Here is a 14,423-nt window from a genome sequence, read left to right on the forward strand (position 1 = left end):
TCCAAACAAAGCCAGGCAGCTCCAAAAGTAGGGAGGCTTCAGTCCTAGACACGGAAATCGCCGGGACTCCTCCCACCCTCCCCACCTCCGCCACGTGGCATTTTCTCATTAAAAGAGAAGGAATTAAGTCCCCGTGTCACACCCCGCCCCCCCCCACACAGATGGAGAAATGGAGCCTACATGGCTTTAAATTAGAATTTTCACCAGCTGTGTGGCCTTGGAGTTCTCTGAGCCTGTGTCTTTTCAGCTGTGAAAAAGCAAGAATAATGGAGTGACCTAATTGGTTGCTGGGATAACTAAATGCAAACCACGCCTTCTCCTGACTTGGCCCAACCCCAGCCTTAGCCTGTCCCCCTCCCTCTCTCTGTCTTCCCCCCACCCCCTCCCACCTATAATAATTGCCATTATTAGCCGAGCGGGTGGCTCACGCCTGTAATCCCAGCACTTTGGGAGGCCGAGGCGGGTGGATCACCTGAGGTCGGGAATTCGAGACCAGCCTGACCCACATGGAGAAACCCCGTCTCTACTAAAAATATAAAATTAGCCGGGCGTGGTGGCGCATGCCTGTAATCCCAGCTACCTGGGAGGCTGAGGCAGGAGAATCGCTTGAACCCGGGAGGCGGAGGTTGCAGTGAGCGGAGATCACGCCATTGCACTCCAGCCTGGGCAACAATAGCGCAACTCCGATTCAAAAAGAAAATAGTAATAATAGTAATAATTGCCATCATTATTGTTATTAGGGTTACTCCAGTGAATGTGAAACCAAGACAGCCAGCCCCACACCAGCTCTCAGTACCCACCGCCACCCTGCCTCTTAAAGCAAAGAACTTGGAAAAGCAAATTCACTGTAACAGAAGCGTGTCTGTGCAGCTTCACTGAGATTTCAGCAGACCCCGTGTGTGTGTGTGTGTGTGTGTGTGTGTGTGTGTGTGTGTGTGTGTGTTTTAGACAGGTCTCGCTGTGTTGTCCAGGCTGGAGTACAGTGACGCGATCTCAGCTCACTGCAACCTCCGCCTCCCAAGTTCAAGTGAGTCTCCTGCCTCAGCCTCCCAAGTAGCTGGGATTACAGGTGCCCGCCACCACAACCGGCTAATTTTTGTATTTTCAGTAGAGACAGGGTTTCACCATGTTGGCCCAGGCTGGTCTCAAACTCCTGAACTCAAGTGATCCGCCCGTCTCAGCCTCTCAAAATGCTGGGATTACAGGCTTGAGCCACCATGTTCGGCCATAATTATCCTTTTTTAAAAAAGTAATTTTGTTTTGTTGAGCCCAGATCTTTCTCTGTCACCCAGGCTGGAGTGCAGTGGCATGATCACGGCAAACTGCAGCCTCAATCTTCCCAGCTCAAGTGACCTCAGCCTACAGGTGTGCTCGCGCCATCACACTCAGCTAATTTTTTTCTTTTTTGTGGAGATGAAGTGTAACTATGTTGCCCAGGCTGGTCTCAAACTCCTGGGCTCAAGCAATTTTCTCTCCTCAGCCTCCCAAAGTGCTGGGATTACAGGCATGAACCACCTTGCCTGGCCATAATCATCATTTTTATAGAAACCTTACATGATCACAGCTCATTGACGAAGGAGTGAGTATTTTTAGGCAATTTCTGCCAGAAACAACGGTGTGAAGACATCACAGGAATCACCTGACAGTCCTGCAACCTTGAACACATCACTCATCCTTCTGCTGACCCCAATGGTAGGTTTCACAATCTGTTTGCTCCTCTGTCCCTCCCACTAACTAACCTGCCAGCACCAAGGGCTGAGATGAGTTTTGCTCCTGTATGCAGTTCCTGATCCTCAGTGTCTAGCACCCAGTGGTGCTGAATAAACACCGCTTGGCTGTAAGTGTGAACAAAGGCCATCTAGAGAGGTTTTCTCTTGCCTCTCCATCCCTCCCCATCTGGGGATGGGGAGGAGTAGGGCAGAGCTTCCCACTTTCTTCTTGTTCCCCTCCTGCCCATGCGGTCTTGAGAACTGGGCATCTGGCCCTCTGTAGCCTGACAGTTCTTCCTCTTTCTCTTTGTCATTGACAATACAGCCTTTGACCACTAAATGTGAAGTGGCTCCGAGGGTAGTGAATCTAGGACAGAGGGATCTGGAGGTGCAGAGGCTGCTTTAGAATACAAGCTTTGCTGCTAACCTGCTGTGCGATCTCAGGCAAGCAACCACATCTCTAATCTGCAGACAGAAAACCAACATTCATTGTATGCTTATAAGGTGTTTAGGCAGGCATTCACACGTTATCTCATTTGCATTGTGAAATGAAGGAGTTGGACTATACAATTTCTAAATTACCTTTTGGGAAAGGTTTCAGTAGTGGCTTTCAAGCCACTCCTGCTCTCCATCTGCAGAAGAGGCTGTGATGCCACAGAGAGAGTACAGGATATGGTGCCAGGCCAACTGGCCCGGCGTTTGAATCTCTGATCTATCTTTTACCAGCTGTGCCGACGTGGGGCAAGTCACATGCACACTCTGAGCCTCAGTTACCTCATCTCCAAAATGGGGACAAAAATACCCCCTTGCGGGGCTGCCTGGAGGATAAAATGGGACGGTGTATGGAGGAGGCCAGCACTGCACCTGGCATATAGTAGGAATGGACCAATGTCAGTCCCTGCCCTTTCCCAAAGAAGACTTGAAGATGAGTCTTAGTGCAAATTATTTCTGCTACTCCCTGAAGCCTTTGGCTTGGGTTTGTTTTTCAAGAAGGAAGCAGAAAGTTACATCTGATGGTCTAGAAGAGTGCTGATAGGGAAGGTTTCATTTCTGTAGCCTCTGCTCCAAGCCAGTGTCGACGGTCATCACCCCGAATCCTAGCAAAGTCAGTCTTCCCTCAGGACTCTGCTATCCAAGAACAAATATAGTTCTTTAAAAAGTGTCCCCCTTCACTGTGCTAAGGTGCAGCCCAGAATCTGCGTCACTTTTTCTGAGAGTCCCTCCTGGATTCCCCTATTTACAATTCCAGCCCCTCCCCTGCCTCTGGCAAGTCCCTGCTCCTCTTTCCTGCTTGATTTTTCTCCATAGCACCTATCATCACAGAACACAAACACAGACACACACACACACACACATTTCACTAGCATGAAAGCACTGTTAGGATAGGGCTTGTGAATGCTGGATTCACTGTAGCATCTCCAGTGCTGAGAACAAGACCTGCATTCGCAGGCACTAAAATTTGTTGAAAGAATGAATCAGGCCGGGCGCAGTGGCTCACGCCTGTAATCCCAGCACTTTGGGAGGCCGAGGCTGGCGGATCACCTGAGGTCGGGAGTTCGAGACCAGCCTGATCAACATGGAGAAACCCCATCTCTACTAAAAATACAAAAATTAGCCGGGCGTGGTGGCACATGCCTGTAGTCCCAGCTATTTGGGAGGCCGAGGCAGGAGAATCGCTTGAACCTGGGAGGTGGAGGTTGTGGTGAGCCGAGATTGGGCAATTGCTCTCCAGCCTGGGCAACAAGTGCGAAACTCCATCTCAAAAAAAAAAAAAAAAAGAAAAGAAAAGAAAGAATGAATCTGGGCCTGAGCTAAAGCCAAGCTCGCAGCTATGGCCAAATAATAATAAAATATCAAGTGAGTCCCTCATTTTACGGTTTTGATTGAGATGAGGTGTCATAATATTTATAAAGGCCTCTCATAATATTTCTTTGATCCTGCTGGGTGGGGTGGCAGGTAATCTATCTACTTGGGAGGCTGAGGCAGATGGAGCACTTGAGCCCAGGAGTTCGAGGCTGCAGTGAGCTATAATCACATGACTGCACTCCAACCTGGGTGACAGAGCAAGACACTGTGTCTAAAAAAAAAATTAAAATAAAATAATAATATTAATTTAGCCCTGTGCAGAAGGATTTGACTCTGTATTTTCGAAATGAAGAAACCTAACTGAGAGAGAAGAAATATCTCTGGAAAACAGAGGAAACACTTTTGGCCTCTTGACCTTGGGCAAGTCACTTCCCTTCTCTAATCTCATTTTTCCTTATCTGTAAAATGAAAAGACTTGGACTGGGTCTCTTCTGGAGCTAAGACTTTAAATTCTTAAATCCTATGACCTGATTGTTAACCCCCCCTTTTTTTTTGAGACAGATGATCGCTCTGTCACCCAGGCTGGAGTGCAGTGGCGCCATCTCAGCTCACTACAACCTCCACCTCCTGGATTCAAGCAATTCTCCTGCCTTAGCCTCCTGAGTAGCTGGGACTATAAGAGTGTGCCATCAAGCCTGGCTAATTTTTGTATTTTTTGTAGAGACGGGGTTTCACCATGTTGGCCAGGCTGGTCTCTAACCCCTGACCTCAAATGATCTGCCCCGCCTTGACCTCCCAAAGTGCTGGGATTATAGGCATGAGTCACCACGCCCAGCCTGTTAACCTTTTAAAGACTGACTGAAATGATGTTACCCACAAACCGTAATTTCAGAATAAGGACAAGCTGATACCTTGGTACCACCCCATCTCATTTCAATTCAGACCCCACCACCACTGGGACACATTCCAGCTGGTCTACTCAGACACTCAAACAAAAACACACAGTAAGTTCTGTGCAAGCATGAGTCGTTATCATTGTTGTTGTTACATGGTCAAAGCAGGCAATTTATTTATTTTAAAAATAAATCATTCTTCGCTTGCCTGGATTTTTTTTTTTTTTTTTTTTTTTGAGACAGGGTTTCACTCTGTCACCCAGGCTGGAGTGCAATAGCATGATCTCAGCTCACTGCAACCTCCGCTTCCCAGGCTCAAGTGATCACCCAACTTCAGCCACCCGAGTAGCTGGGACAACAGGCATGCCACCATGCCCAACTAATTTTTGTATTTTTTTGTAGAGATGGGGTTTTGTCATGTTGCCCATGCTGGTCTCAAACTCCTGGCCTCGAGCAGTTCTCCTGCCTCAGCCTCCCAAAGTGCTGGGATTACAGACATGAGCCACCATGCCCGGCCTATGGATTTCCAGTAGTCTCCTAACTCTCCTAACTGCCTATCCCTAGGCACTCCTCTAATCCATCCTACACACTAGTATTAAGCAAACCTTGCTTTCAGGAAATCAACAACTTTCAGCAGCTCTCTACTGCCCACAGAAAACAGTTAGAGGCTTTCGGCTACCATCTGAGGCCCACCTCACCTCAATCTCACCCTAATCCTTTCAAATATGTCTCCCTGTCCCACTCACTTCTTTGTTTCACCAGAACTCTTTGTTCTGTTCCAATCAATTCAGCCCATCCCTCCATTCACTCAATAACTGTTTATTATATCCCTACTTTTTTTTTTTTTTTTTTGAGACAGAATCTCACTATGCCTCCCAGGCTGGAGTGCAGTGGTGTAATCTGGCTCACTGCGGCCTCTGCCTCCCTGGTTCAAGTGATTCTCCTGCCTCAGCCTCCCAAGTAGCTGGGATTACAGTCATGTGCCACAACGCTTGGCTAATTTTTGTATTTTGAGTAGAGATGGGGGTTTCACCATGTTGGCCAGGCTGGTCTTGAACTCCTGACCTCAGGTGACCCACCCACCTCAGCCTCCCAAAGTGCTGGGATTACAGATGTGAGCCACCACACCCGGCCTACATCCCTACTATTGCCAAACACTCATAGCTGTAGGCACTGGTGTGATGAACAAGAGAAATTTCTATCCTCATGAAGTTTATATTCTAGAGGGAAAAATGGACAATAAACAAGCGAACACAGGAGTACAATTATTGCAGACAGTGATGAGGGCCAGGCTGTGATAGCAGGAGCACACGCAATGTCATGAATCAGGGTGCAATGACAGAAAGACACTGGGGCTGCGCTGGACCTAGTGGTCAGGAAGTCCTCTCTGTGGGCACACATTTAAGGAAGACCTGAGTAAGAAGGGGACAGCCATGCAGAGACCTAGAAGCAGAGTGTTCCAGACAAAAGAAAAAGCAAATGCAAAGGCCCCTGAAAACAAGCTTCTCATGTCCTCGGGGTGAATTGAAGGAAGTAACAAGGGCAAGGGAGATTGGTAGGAGATAAGGTCAGGAAGGTGGGCAGGGGCCAGCTCAAACAGCCTGGCCAGGAGCTTTGATTCTATTCCAAGTGCAGCAGGAAGCTGATAAAAGATGATCACACAGGCCGGGCATGGTGGCGCACGCCTGTAATCCTAGCACTTTGGGAGGCTGAAGTGGGCAGATTGCTTGAGCCCAGGAGTTTGAGACCAGCCTGGGCAATATATGGAAATCCCATTTCTACAAAAAAATTTAAAAATTAGCTGGGCATGGTGGCATGCATCTGTAGTCCCAGCTACTCGGGAAGCTAGAACAGAAGAATCACTTGAGCCCAGGAGGTCCAGCCTGCAGAGAGCCGAGATTGCACCACTGCCCTCCAGCCTGTGTGACAGAGTGAGACTCTGTCTCAAAAAAAAAAAAAAAGAGGTCTGGGCACAGTGGCTTATGCCTGTAATTCCAGCATTTTGGGAGGCCAAGGAAGGCAGATCGCTTGAGCCCAGGAGTTTGAGATCAGCCTGGGCAACACGGTAAAACCCCACCTCTACACAAATACAAAAATTAGCCAGGCATGGTGGCATGTGCCTATAGTACAGCTGAGAGGCTGAGGCAGGAGGATCACTTGATCCTGGAAGGTCAAGGCTGCAGTGAGCTGTGATCACACCACTATACTCCAGCCTGGGAGAGAGAGTGAGACCCTGTCCCCCCAAAATTTTTTTTTAAGTAAAACGATGTTCACAGGAAAGTGAAATGATCTGTGTTTTAAAAGATGATTCTAGCTATTGTGTGGAGAATGAACTATGAAAAGTGTAAAAGAAGTAAGGAGACCAGGCCGGGCACAGTGGCTCATGCCTGTAATCCCAGCACTTTGGGAGGCCGAGGCGGGTGGATCACTTGAGGTCAGAAGTTTGAGACCAGCCTGGCCAACATGGTGAAACCCCATCTCTACTAAAAATACAAAAAAAAAAAAATTAGCCGGGCATGGTGGCGGGCGCCTGTAATCCCAGCTACTCAGGAGGCTGAGGCAGGAGAATCGCTTGAATCCGGGAGGCAGAGGTTGCAGAGCCAAGATCTCGCCACCGCACTCCAGCTTGGGCTATAGAGCAAGAGCCTGTCTCAAAGAAAAAAAGAAAGAAAAGAAGTAAGGAGACCAGGTGAGGGGTGATGTGGCCTGAAGGCAGGTGGCAGTGCAGATGGAGAGAAGTGGAGGAATCACGGATGTTTCTGGAAGTAGAGCTAATAAGACCAGCTGGTGGATTCTTTAGAGGAGACACAGGGTAATGGGGATAGGAGGAGTCAACATTTTAGGCTCACGGCCCTCCTCAAGAAGAGTGGATGCTTTTCATCCCCTCTTTATTTTCTCTTCATATCCTCTCTCTACTCTGCTTTCTTTTCATCTCTAAACCTATCCATTTTTCTTTTCTTCTTCTTCTTTTTCTTTTTTGAGGCCGAGTCTCACTCTGTTGCCTAGGTTGGAGTGCAGTGGCGAGATCTCAGCTCACTGCAACCTCCACCTCCCGGGTTCAAGCAATTCTCCTGCCTTAGCCTTCTGAGTAGCTGGGACTACAGGCACCCACTACCACACCCGGCTAATTTTTTTTTTTTTTTTTGTATTTTTAGTAGAGACATGGTTTCGCCATATTGGTCAGGCTGACCTTGAACTCCTGAACTCAGGTGATCCACCCACCTCAGCCTCCCAAAGTGCTGGAATTACAGGCATATGCGTGGCCTTTTCTTTCTTTAAAAAAAAAAAAAAAAAAAAAAATAGAAAAACGGGTCTCGCTGTGTTGCCCAGGCTCGTCTTGAACTCCAAGGCTCAAACAATCTTCCCACCTCGGCCTCCTAAAGTGCTGGGATTACAAGCATGAACCACCACTCCCGGCCTCCATTTTCACAGAAGACTCACACCCCCCTCCCCCATTTTGGGGCACCTTCCTTTTCTGTTCTTTTCAGTCCTAAGAATCTTCCTTCACTGAATCTCTGGCTCCTGCTGGGTGCGTATCCAACAGTACATATTGGATGGATTTCTCTTTTGATGGCTATGTTGTGGCTCCCCTACTAGGGATCAATTCTTTAAGGGCAGGTGGGACAGAATGGCATGTTAGCTATGGGCACTGTCAGAATCTCATTTTTTAGTGCTGTCAGACAAGTGGCTGACTTATCTGAGCCTCAACTTGAGAGAAAAAAAAAAACAGGGAGGCATTGTATAATTACGTAGATAATGTATATAAAGTGCTTAGGACTGTGCCTGGCACATTAGTAAGACTTCAAGGAATGATAGCTGTGGCTATTACAGTTGTTCCTCACTATCTGTGAGGGATTGGTTCCAGGAATGCCCCCCAACCCATATCAAAATCCATGGATGCTCAAGTCTCCGAAATGGTGTCATATTTGCATATAACCTACACACATCCTCTCAAATACTTTAAATCATCTCTAGATTACTTTTTTTTTTTTTTTTTTTTTGAGACAGAGTCTCGCACTGTCACCCAGGCTGGAGTGTAGTGGTGTGATCTCGGCTCACTGCAACCTCCACCTCCTAGGTTCAAGCGATTCTCCTGCCTCAGCCTCCCTAGTAGCTGGGAGTACAGGCGTGTGCCACCATAGCCAGCTAATTTTTGTATTTTTAGTAGAGATGGGGTTTCACAATGTTGGCCAGGATAGTCTCGATCTCTTGACCTCGTGATCCGCCCACTTTGGCCTCCCAAAGTGCTGGGATTACAGGCCTGAGCCACAGGCACATGGCCTAGATTACTTATAATACCTAATACAATGTAAATTGCTATGTAAATAATTGTTACACTGTATCGCTTGGGGAATAATGACAAGGGGGAAAAGTCCATGCATATTCAGTACAAACTCAACCATCCCTGCCTTCAATATTTTCCATACTCAATTCCACCTTCAATATTTTCCATACCTGATTGTTGGATCCACTAAGGCAGAACCCAGGAACATGGAACTCACAGATACAGAAGGCCAACTATATTTGTTTTGATTTGTTTTTTTGAGATAGAGTCTTGCTCTTTTGCCCAGGTTGGAGTGCAGTGGTGCCATCTCTGCTCACTGCAACCTCCACCTCCCAGGTTCAAGTGATTCTTCAGCCTCAGCCTCAAGAGTAGCAGCTGGGATTGCAGGCGCGTGCCACCATGCCTGGCTAATTTTTGTATTTTTTAGTAGAGACGGGGTTTCGCCATGTTGGCCAGACTGGTCTCAAACTCCTGACCTCAGGTGATCCGCCCACCTTGGCCTCCCAAAGTGCTGAGATTATAGGCGTGAGCCACCACGCCCCGCCCCAACTGTATTTGCAAGGTATTTGTGCTACTTGTAGCTATGATTTTGACCAAGTTGTTTTCCCACTTTGAGTCTCAGTTTGCACATCTGTAAAATGGGATGTGGTTAGCATTCAGCTCTAAGATTCTTGGTACTTTTGTTCTACTTGTTAGCACTTTAATCCACTTTAAATAATGTTACCCAAAACCCATGTGATATGATTTATTCTTCGTAATGTTGTACCGCCCTCTATTGGAGATACTCTGCCAGCATTTGTCGGAGCCTTAAATCAGCAGATGCTTAAATGAAGGCCCAGGCCTCCTAATTTATATTCTGAAAACAATCTCTCCTTAAGTAACATCTCTTCCCCTGTAGCTATGGGTTATTTTTACAAAAACAAACTTTTTTTTTTTACATTTTAAAATTCTGTCCTCATTTTATTCCTTTTCTGAGGACCTTGTCAAAGTTCAAGGATTTTATAAATTAACATTTATTTTGACATAATTTTAGATTTACAGAAAAATACTACAAGAATATTACAAGAATAACAGTATATCCTTCACCCAAATTACCCAAATCTTAACATTTTACTGCATTTGCTTGATCAATTTCTCTCTCCACACACATACACGCATACATATGTATGTAATATGTTCATATTCTTTTTTTTTTTTGAGATGGAGTCTAGTTGCCCAGGCTGGAGTGCAATGGTGCGATCTCAGCTCACCAACCTCTGCCTCCCAGGTTCAAGTGATTCTCCTGCCTCAGCCTCCCGGGTAGCTGGGAGGAGGGTTGATAGGGAGAAACCACCTTAGTTCACTTCTCTTCCGTTCCTGCGAGTGGCACCATCCCAGGTCTGTTCTGTCCCAGGAGAGGACTGCCACTGGGTTGTTCATTAGACTCAGGTGACACAGACAGTGCAGGACAACCCAGTGGTAAAATAATGGTTTTTTTTTTTTTTAATCCATTCCTTGGGCCGGGCACGGTGGCTCACACCTGTAATCTCAGCACTTTGAGGGGCCGAGACGGGCAAATCACAAGGTCAGGAGTTAGAGACCAGCCTGGCCAACATGGTGAAACCCCATCTCTATTAAAAATACAAAAATTAGCATGGCATGTGCCACCATGTCTGGCTAATTTTGCATATATATATATATATTTTTTTTTTTTTTAGTAGGGATGGGGGTTCTCTATGTTGGTCAGGCTGGTCTCGAACTCCCGACCTCAGGTGATCTGCCCGCCTTGGCCTCCCAAAGTGCGGGGATTACAGGCATGAGCCACTGCGCCTGGCCGAATCTGGGTGTTCTTTTTTTTTTTTTTTTTGAGACGGAGTTTTCCTTTTGTTGCCCAGGCTGGAGTGCAATGGCACGATCTCGGCTCACTGCAACCTCCGCTCCAGGGTTCAAGCGATTCTCCTGCCTCAGCCTCCTGAGTAGCTGAGATTACAGGCATGCGCCACCATGCCCTGCTAATTTTGTATTTTTAGTAGAGATGAGGTTTCTCCGTGTTGATCAGGCTGGTCTTGAACTTCTGACCTCAGGTGATCTGCCCACCTCAGTCCCTCAGTCTCCCAAAGTGCTGGGATTACAGGCAAGAGCCACCGTGCCCAGCCCTTTTTTTTTTTTTTTTTTTTTTGAGACAGAGTCTCACTCTTGTTGCCCAGGCTGGAGTGCAATGGTGGGATCTCTGCTACTGCAATCTCCACCTTCTGGGTTCAAGCGATTCAAGCGATTCTCCTGCCTCAGCCTGCTGAGGAGCTGGGGTTACAAGCATGCGCTGCCACACCCAGCTAACTTTTGTATTTTTTGTAGAGATGAGGTTTCACCATGTTGGCCAAGATGGTCTTGATCTCCTGACCTCCTGACCTTGATCTCCTGAGGTCCATCTGCCTCGGCCTCCCAAAGTGCTGGGATTACAGATGTGAGCCACCGCACCTGACTGGAATCTGGGGTATTTTTATAATTACTTTAAAAATATATATATATATAATTTAAATAATTTTCATTTGCATAGCACTTAATTTGCAAAGCTCACATATCTCATATCTAATAATACCAAGTAAATGATAATAATGACAATTTATTGAAAGCTTACTATGAGTCAGGTGCTATGCTGTAAGCTTTACATGGATTCCCTTTTAGTCAGCTACTCTTTGAGGTAGGTACTATTGTTAACTCCATTTTACAAGAAGAAGAAACTGAAATTCAGAAAGGGTAAGTCACCTGCCCAAGATCAAACAGCTTCTAAGTGTCTGACTCTAGAGCAAGAATCTGACTCTAGAGCCTTAACTTAATAGTACTTCATAGTACACTGTTATGTAATTGCCAGGAAAAATAGGTACTCTTATGCAAACTCAGCTACATTCATCTTATTTTCATGTTGTCTGTTAAAGGTTATTTTCCATATCAGATGAATGTGTTTAATATGAAAAATGTCTTGCTTTCGTTAGTAACTTTCCACCAACACTCAGGCACGTGCTCTTTTCTAAAAAGCAAACACACAAAATAAATAACAGTAGCTAGGCAATATTCAGTCATTTCTTTTCTTTTCTTTTCTTTTTTGACACGGAGTCTTGCCCTGTTGCCCAGGCTGGAGCGCAATGGCCCAGTCTCGGCTCACTGCAACCTCCACCTCCCAGGTGCAAACCATTCTCCTGCCTCAGCCTCCCAAGTAGCTCAGATTACAGGCGCTCGCCACCATGCCCAGCTACTTTTTGTATTTTTAGTAGAGACGGGGTTTCACCATGTTAGCCAGGCTGGTCTCGAACTTCTGACCTCGTGATCTGCCCGCCTCGGCCTCCCAAAGTGCTGGGATTACAGGCATGAGCCACTGCGTCCGGCCCAGTCATTTCATTTATAATAACGATTTTAAAACATGATGCAATATTTTTGAACATTTATAGAACAGTCATTTTTCAAAAAAAAAAAAAAGCTCAAAGAATGCCTTTCATTTTTTTCCCATGTATCAAGACCAAAAATTTTTGCTAAAACGAGATCTATCTAAAAGGCTTGAGATTAGGAAAACAACATCTAAGTGTGGTTTGATTTAGTGTTGCTAAGTTTTCTTTGCTTTTTTTTTTTTTTTTTTTGGAGAAGGAGTTTTGCTCTGAGTACAGTGGTGTGATCTCTGCTCACTGCAATCTTCGCTTCCCGGGTTCAAGCGATTCTCCTGCCAGAGTAGCTGGGATTATAGATGCTTGCCACCAAGACCGGCTATGCTTTTGTTCTTAAGAAAAAATATTGGAAAAATATGTGGGCCATCCACTGTGAGTTACAGAACAAGCACAGGACTGGGGTTAGGAGTCCTGGGTTTTTATTTCCTAATTTAAAAAATGAAGGGATTGGACCAGACAGTCTCTAAGGAACCTCTCAGCTCAAAAGTTCATGATTTTTCCTCATACATAAGGAATGTTTTTTTTTTTGTTTTTTTTTTTTTGTTTTTTTGAGATGGAGTCTCGCTCTGTCACCCAGGCTGGAGTCTCGCTCTGTTGCCCAGGCTTGAGTGCAGTGGCGCGATCGGCTCACTGCAGGCTCCGCCTCCCGGGTTCACGCCATTCTCCTGCCTCAGCCTCCCAAGTAGCTGGGACTACAGGCGCCCGCCACCACGCCCGGCTAATTTTTTGTATTTTTAGTAGAGACGGGGTTTCACCGTGTTAGCCAGGTTGGTCTCGATCTCCTGACCTCGTGATCCGCCCGTCTCGGCCCCCCAAAGTGCTGAGATTACAGGCATGAGCCACCGCGCCCGGCCCAAGGAATGGATTAAAAAAAAAACCGCATGATTTTACCACTGGGTTGTCCTGCACTGTCTGTGTCACCTGAATCTAATGAACAACCCAGTGGCAGTCCCTCTCCCGGGACAGAACAGACCTGGGATGGTGCCACTCGCAGGAACAGAAGAGAAGTGAACTAAGGCGGTTTCTCCCTATCAACCCTCCATCCACTTAGGCTGTTCTCACCTCTTGCCAGAAAAAGGAGGATGCAGAAGGAGAAACAAAAAGTGAAACAGAGCTACTAGAGTTGAAGAAGGAGGAAGAAGGAAAAAGTGGAAGAACAAGAAGGACGAAAAGGGAAAAGATGTCTCTTTTGTTAAGGGTTTTTGTGTCTTTAAGCATCCCAACATTTTGTAAGTTACTTAAAGTCTATATAATATATTCTTGTATTATAAATCAGCTAAAATGAATTTAGTTCTCTAAAGAACTCTTTAAAAGTACTGTCTTTAAAAAAGTTTCTCTTAAACATTTTTCTGTTAAAAGTTTTTTCTTCCCATCACTCCTAATTTCTGGAGCTGTGTTGTCCAAAATAGTAGCCACTAGCCCCATATGACTATTAAAACGTAAATTTAGATTAATTAAAATTAGGCTGGGCATGGTGGTTCATGCTTGTAATCCCAGCACTTTGGGAGGCCAACATGGGCGGATCACTGAAGGTCAGGAGTTCGAGACCAGCCTGGCCAACATGGTGAAACTCTGTCTCTACTGAAAATACAGAAATTAGCCAGACATGGTGTTGGGTGCCTGTAATCTCAGCTATTCAGGAGGCTGAGGCAGGAGAATCACTTGAATTCGGGAGGCGGAGATTGGAGTGAGCCGTGATCACACCACTGCACTCTAGCCTGGGCAATAGAGTAAGACTCCGTTTCCAAAAAAAATTAAATTAAATTTACCCAGGTGTGGTGGCTCACGCCTATCATTCCAGCACTTTGGGAGGCCGAGGCGAGCAGATCACTTGAGGCCAGGAGTTCGAGACCAGCCTGGCCAACATGCAGAAAACCCGTTCTATTAAAAATACAAAAATTAGCCAGGGGTGGTAGCACACACCTATGGTCCCAGCTACTCAGGAGGCTGAAGCAGGAGAATCATTTGAACCCAGGAGGCAGAGGTTGCAGTGAGCCAAGATTGCTCCACTGCACTGTAGCCTGATGACAGAGCGAGACTCTGCCTCAAAAATTTTTTTAATTTAATTTAATTTAAAAACCAGCTCTTCATTCAAACAAACCACGTATCAAGTGCTCAATAGCCAAATGGACAATGCAGACATGGAATATTTATTCTTACTTGTATATTTTTAGAGACAGAGTCTCACTCTGTCACCCAGGCTGGAGTGCAGTGGTGCCATCATGGTTCACTGCAGACTTGAACTCCTGGGCTCAAATGATCCTCCCCTCTCAGCCTCTGAGTAGTGGGGCTACAGGTGTGAATCACCACACCT

General features: G+C 46.1%; 1 long non-coding RNA gene across 1 annotated transcript; it reads left to right on the forward strand.

Annotated features, from left to right (window-relative positions):
* The first annotated feature begins 997 nt into the window (after positions 1-997).
* On the forward strand, positions 998-13,338 carry LOC129048907 (uncharacterized). The gene is made up of 3 exons (XR_008511591.2): positions 998-1,692; positions 11,028-11,166; positions 13,161-13,338. It is a non-coding gene; the product is annotated as an uncharacterized LOC129048907 (long non-coding RNA).
* The last annotated feature ends 1,085 nt before the right edge of the window (positions 13,339-14,423 follow it).

Source organism: Pongo abelii, chromosome 9, assembly GCF_028885655.2.
Source record: "Pongo abelii isolate AG06213 chromosome 9, NHGRI_mPonAbe1-v2.0_pri, whole genome shotgun sequence".
In the NCBI taxonomy this organism is placed as follows: Eukaryota; Metazoa; Chordata; class Mammalia; order Primates; family Hominidae; genus Pongo; species Pongo abelii.